This window comes from Sinocyclocheilus rhinocerous, unplaced genomic scaffold (assembly GCF_001515625.1).
Source record: "Sinocyclocheilus rhinocerous isolate Xijiao unplaced genomic scaffold, SAMN03320098_v1.1 scaffold735, whole genome shotgun sequence".
Lineage (NCBI taxonomy): Eukaryota > Metazoa > Chordata > Actinopteri > Cypriniformes > Cyprinidae > Sinocyclocheilus > Sinocyclocheilus rhinocerous.
Window position 1 is genome coordinate 431,521 of NW_015629505.1, and position 6,041 is coordinate 437,561.

Genomic DNA, 6,041 nt, shown 5'->3' on the forward strand with positions numbered 1-6,041 from the left:
GCTTCTAGAGAGCATTTGATTGGACAGAAAGTTTGATGAGAAGCTGAAGTGCGATGTGACGTCAAAAAAAAACGTTGAGCCGTTTTGGCTGAAGTGACGAACTGCAAGCTTTGAATGCTTATATCTTCTAAATGCGAATTTTGTCACTGTTTTGGAGCACACCGCCTTATAGATAACCTTAAGACTAACATATTGATACTAACACCCAAAAAAACTTTAATTTTGATTTCATGGGGACTTTAACAAAAACTGTGTGATTATTGGAAATAGAGGTTAAACACAAAGTGGTGAAAAATCTTGAATGTCGGCATCACTACATGTATTCTACCAGCACGGTTCAGGGCAGTTAGCCAACAGTTTGTAATCGTGCTGAACCAAGCATGGTAAGAAAAGGTTACAGCCGGCCCGACGGTGAAAAAGCAGCTAAATTCGCCAAATGTTAGAGCGGTATGCATTATAAAATAATGATTCCCCATGAAATAAACATCTGACCAGAGGACCGACTGACTTCACAAATCGTGTTGCATGACATGCGATATTATTTACATGTCTACAACAGCACGCTGTGGATTTTTTTTCTTCTTTGATGAAGTAGCATACCTAGACCTAAAGTTCCCACAGCGGACAATCCCATTACTGCACAACAAGTCAACAGCAGTTCAGCACAGTTAAGTACAGTTCAACAACTCCGTTAAAACTCCACATGCAGCCTGGCTGGAACACGGGTGACTTTGGCCACGGTAATGAACACCTGCAAAATCTGTCAGATACTCGTAACAAGGAAAATCAGCAGGAGTAGATGGAGTGAAATAGACTAATATGGGGAGGGGGGAACGAGAAAGGCCCACCACGCTACTTCCCAGCTGTGAGCTTGATCTCGTGAGCATATTTTAAAGCAACGATTACGAGGGATAAAGCTGTAAGATTGTGAGACTAACTTATGATGAACAAGAAAGTTAATAACTCCTTTGATGAGCATGTTTTCGGCCGACGGACTCCACATTGTCTCAAACTGGACTCACAAGCTTTTGTATTCAACAAATCAGGTACATCTCATCCCAGACTCAAATATAAATGCTACCGTTATTTGCTCATTATGAATAATATACCGTTTTATAGGGTGTTTGCACAGGCAGCTGTACAAGTGTGAGTGTGTGTTAATGTGTGTGCGCCAAGGCGAAAAGGCTTAAACCCTTACAATGGTTTGATAGGCCAGACAGGGAGATACATAGAGGGAGTTGGGTGCCAAAGTCAACCTCACTTAATTTTCAACAGCAGACAGAGAAAGACCTCGGTGCATCAGTATGTTTATGAAGCGCTGTATGATGGGATTCACGGCTGCTGCGCGCTCACCTCTTCTTAGTTTAGCACGATAAGCTCCAGGACTGTCAAATCAGCTAGAATGGTTAAAGACTGGCTTTTTGATTTATGACAGAAAATCGTATTGCAATAACAGGTTGTTAAACAGCACTTGTTGGCAGGGTTGGAGAGATTCACTGACCCGCACTATAAGAAACAGTCTGTTTAATATTTTCTTTCAAATAGACTCTGCACCTGTTCTTATTTTACTCTTACTTTTTTTAACAGAGACAACAGGCTTGTTTAAAAAAAAAAAAAAAAGACTTAATTGGCCCTCTTATTGTCCTAAGAAACCAAATTTGACTCAAATCACAAATCATTTTTTCCTTTCCAATGTGGATTTAAAAAAAAATTAATAATATATAAATTACATAATATAAAAATGAGTATTTCAAAGAAAAATGTTAATTGTGATGGTCCATTTTTTTCTTTAAATAATTTTTTAATTCTAAAAATAGAATATAAATATAAATAAAACAGCAAAATTGTCAAACAACAAAACATTATTATTTAAATATAATATGAAAACTTGTTTGTTTTTTGGTTTAGATGTTCCGTCAGAAATTCTGGATCTGATACCAAAATATGTATGATATTCGTAACTGTAAATAAGTCAAAAATGACCCCAAGTCAAGAGAAGGATAACTTGTGAATAAGGTTGAGGACGAAGGGGAAAAGGAAAATTCTTGAGAGGTTTTAGATTTTACATTTGTTTTTATGCCATAAAGACCTGTACTTCATCTTTCGGAAGTTTTTCTTGCTCTAAAATAACAGTCATAACTTTCATGTCTACGGTATATGCAACAAACACAAACTTGAGATCCCGAGCCCAAGCCAACACTTCCACTGGGCACAGCCAAAGGTAAACACATTACAAATCACCGCTCAGGGTGTTCGTAAAGAAGCCACACTATAAAAAGGAGGCAATAGTGTCAATTATTTTTGCACTAAACCTTCTCTCTCTGCTGAGAAAACAACATCAGATATGACAAAATGTTTTCTCTGTAACAATGAATATCAGTGCTCAGGCCTGGCCTGCTTCGAAACCTACAATTGCGGCTTTCATATGATGTGTGCGCATGTCAAGCCGCTGTGTGCCTGTGCTTTCTTTGGAGCAGGAGTCTGACTTTCAAATATAGATGTTAAAAGGAGATTTATGAATATATGGATTTATGGTAATCAGAATCAGAATCAGAATCAGAATCAGAATTTGTGAATAAGGTTGAGGACGAAGGTGAAAAGGAAAATTCTTGAGAGGTTTTAGATTTTACATTTGTTTTTATGCCATAAAGACCTGTACTTCATCTTTCGGAAGTTTTTCTTGCTCTAAAATAACAGTCATAACTTTCATGTCTACGGTATATGCAACAAACACAAACTTGAGATCCCGAGCCCAAGCCAACACTTCCACTGGGCACAGCCAAAGGTAAACACATTACAAATCACCGCTCAGGGTGTTCGTAAAGAAGCCACACTATAAAAAGGAGGCAATAGTGTCAATTATTTTTGCACTAAACCTTCTCTCTCTGCTGAGAAAACAACATCAGATATGACAAAATGTTTTCTCTGTAACAATGAATATCAGTGCTCAGGCCTGGCCTGCTTCGAAACCTACAATTGCGGCTTTCATATGATGTGTGCGCATGTCAAGCCGCTGTGTGCCTGTGCTTTCTTTGGAGCAGGAGTCTGACTTTCAAATATAGATGTTAAAAGGAGATTTATGAATATATGGATTTATGGTAATCAGAATCAGAATCAGAATCAGAATCAGAATGAGCTTTATTGCCAGGTATGTTTACACATACGAGGAATTTGTTTTCGTGACAGAAGCTTCCACAGTGTAACAGAATGACAGTGACAGAACAAAAAACACAGATAATAAAAAATAGAACAAGTAAATAAGGAATAAAAATATATAAATTGACAATTACTAGCCTTTCTCTCTCCCCTCCAGCTAGAGTTGATATTCTTCCCTGCTATGACTAATTGGCTGAGAGAACAGCCTGCTACAAAGAACTCAAAGCCCCTAAATGACCCCGTGGGACCCTGGATGGATGGACAGACAGAAGAGAGGAGTGTAAGGTCCTGCAGGCTCGTGCCAGGCTCTGCTCTGAGAGTGAATAAAGAGTGTGTGTGTGTTTGTCTGGCGGCTGCACAGGACCCACAGCTGTTTTCAAGCGTCTGCTAAAGGGTGAGCAGCTATTGTTCATTTAGATTCAGTAAGAGTCAGCAGGAGAACTTCCCCTTCCTGTGAGCATCTTCTTTGGCCTGACGGAGCTGTCTGAGAGTAAAAACCAATAATGGCTCTTTGTGACAGTAGTACATATCGGAGAGGGTTTTTGGGTACTGTTTGTTTATTTAATGTTTTTCATCGTTGTTCCACAAAACCCCAATTCCTCAGACTAAATCAACGAGAACTTTTACCAGAACTGTACAGATATGGAATAAGCTGATCAAGCAACCTCAAACCTCAAATCATGTCTTTGAGAAAATCACAACATAAAATTGAATACATCCATTTGGGAAGACTGATGCTCGGAATATTATACTCACTGGATCATTTTGGCTATGTTCACACTGCAAGCCTTAGTTCACTATTCTGATTTATTGCTCAGATCCATTTTGCGTTTGGCTGTTCACAGTATTTTCAGATTTAATTTAAACCAGCTATTGCTCCAAATTGACCCGCGTCTGCAAAAGAACAACAGCAAAAATGGCACGCTGTCATATAGCAAAGTAAACACGGATGCTACTGATGCCAATGTTTTCACGTTCATTTATAAGATGATGTGCTGTGGAAGCCAACAAATTCATACGCAGGCGATGAGGAAGACAAAACCAAAGATAAAGAGAGTTTTTCCTCATAGTTTTCACTGTCCCTCCACCAATTATCTTCACAGATGTCTTACATATTCATTGAGTGACAAAAGAACAACCAAGTCGTATGAATCACGATATGACTGTTCAGACTGAGGTCACATTGCAAAACATCAGACCTGTGTCTGAACTGGCACAAATTCTAAATCGAAAAGATCAGATTCCATGTGGTTTCTGTTGTTCACACTGCTATAAAATAAAACAGATCTGAGTCACATACAAGCAAAAGAAACTCCCATTTGATCCAATTTTGCCTGCAGTCTAAAGGTAGCCTTTGATTCCTCCTGATGCCATTTTGCACTTAAAGGAAGCGCTTAATAACATCGAAATGGAAACACCAATTTTTTCCCCCAAAATATTTGCCAAATGTGTCAACAAAGATACAAATACCAGGGTTCCAATGATGTAGCGCATATTCAAAACACCAGTGTCTTATGATCTCACAACTGAACTCTAGCCAAGTCATATCTAACTCCTTTCAAGAGAATGGTTTCGTTGAGCCCTATCTGACTGTTTATTGAACCATTATTTTCTCTCTTCTGACATCTAGACCTGCCCATCCCCCCAAATCATTTGTCTTAATCCACTCTACATATGCCTTGGTTTTCCCGCTCTCTAACCAAAGACGGCTCCCCAGCGTCCGGTTGTACACCCACACCTCCCTCTCCTGCTGATAACTGTTGCTTCTGCGATTTCAAAGGCATGTTTCAACCGAAGTGCAGATCTTAATGTTCTTTCCTCTCTCTCGCCGTGTAATTATTATTTTGAAAGTGCGGTCTGGGGAGGCTGTCAGGGTTTGGCACAGTCTATGGCAGTAATGCGCCGGGTGTTTTAATGCAGCTTGACTTCTGTTTTATAAACTCTGCGGGCAAACATCACAGGCTCTCCTGTTCTTTCTCTCCCTTTCTCCCCTGCCCTCCTGTCTCGATGAACGCACACAGATGTGCCACTTGGTATTTCTCTCTTCCGTGTGGTGGGTGGCATGCATGTGTGCATTGTGGTGTCGGGCTGTTTGTCTAACACGGTCATTGGTTAAGAGTTTAGGTCCTAATAGGCCCAACACTGGCACCATACTTGTAATTTAATGGGGGAAGATAGAGAGGAAAGCAGAGAATGAGACCTCGAACGAATGAGGAGCCCATGCCATGGAGAAAAAACAGAACTTTGTAACAGTGATATCCCGCTATGGCACCATGAAAAAGCACTTAAAGTCACATAAGACAGCACTGACGTTTCCTCAGATCACAAGCACTGCCATGCTCGCTAACAACGGAGGCTTGATCAAAGACTAAGCTCTCGGTCCGCACCTCCTTTCCATTCCTCAGGCGTCTGGAGATGTCAGGCAGAAGCTGAGTGGGGCAAGTGTGCTAAAATGCTGAGAGTTGGCATAATGGCAACTCAAAGGGCAGATCTCTGGGGTTCAAAAAGTATTTTCCTCCTTTTGGCCAGACTCCAAGAACAGGACACAGAGACAGGATTTCTACCCAGTATCTATTTTTCTTTAGTGCTACAGTTCAACACCTGTGTTCACAGACAATAGCAGGACAAATCTGAAAAATAAATAATTTCAATTATTATCCTGTCTAAAATACACTTGTTGTAAATAAAACAAATTTTATTAGAGTACGTTTTACAAGGAAATACCGTTTCAGTTTTTCTACTTCAAAATGTAATGTTTAATTCAGTGTTCTTTGTAATTATCTGTGAAATTTACAGGGGAAAAAAAGTGTAGCAAAAGATCATATGGCAACACTACAATAAGGTTTAATTTGTTAACATTAGTTAGCATGAACTAATTAAGAACT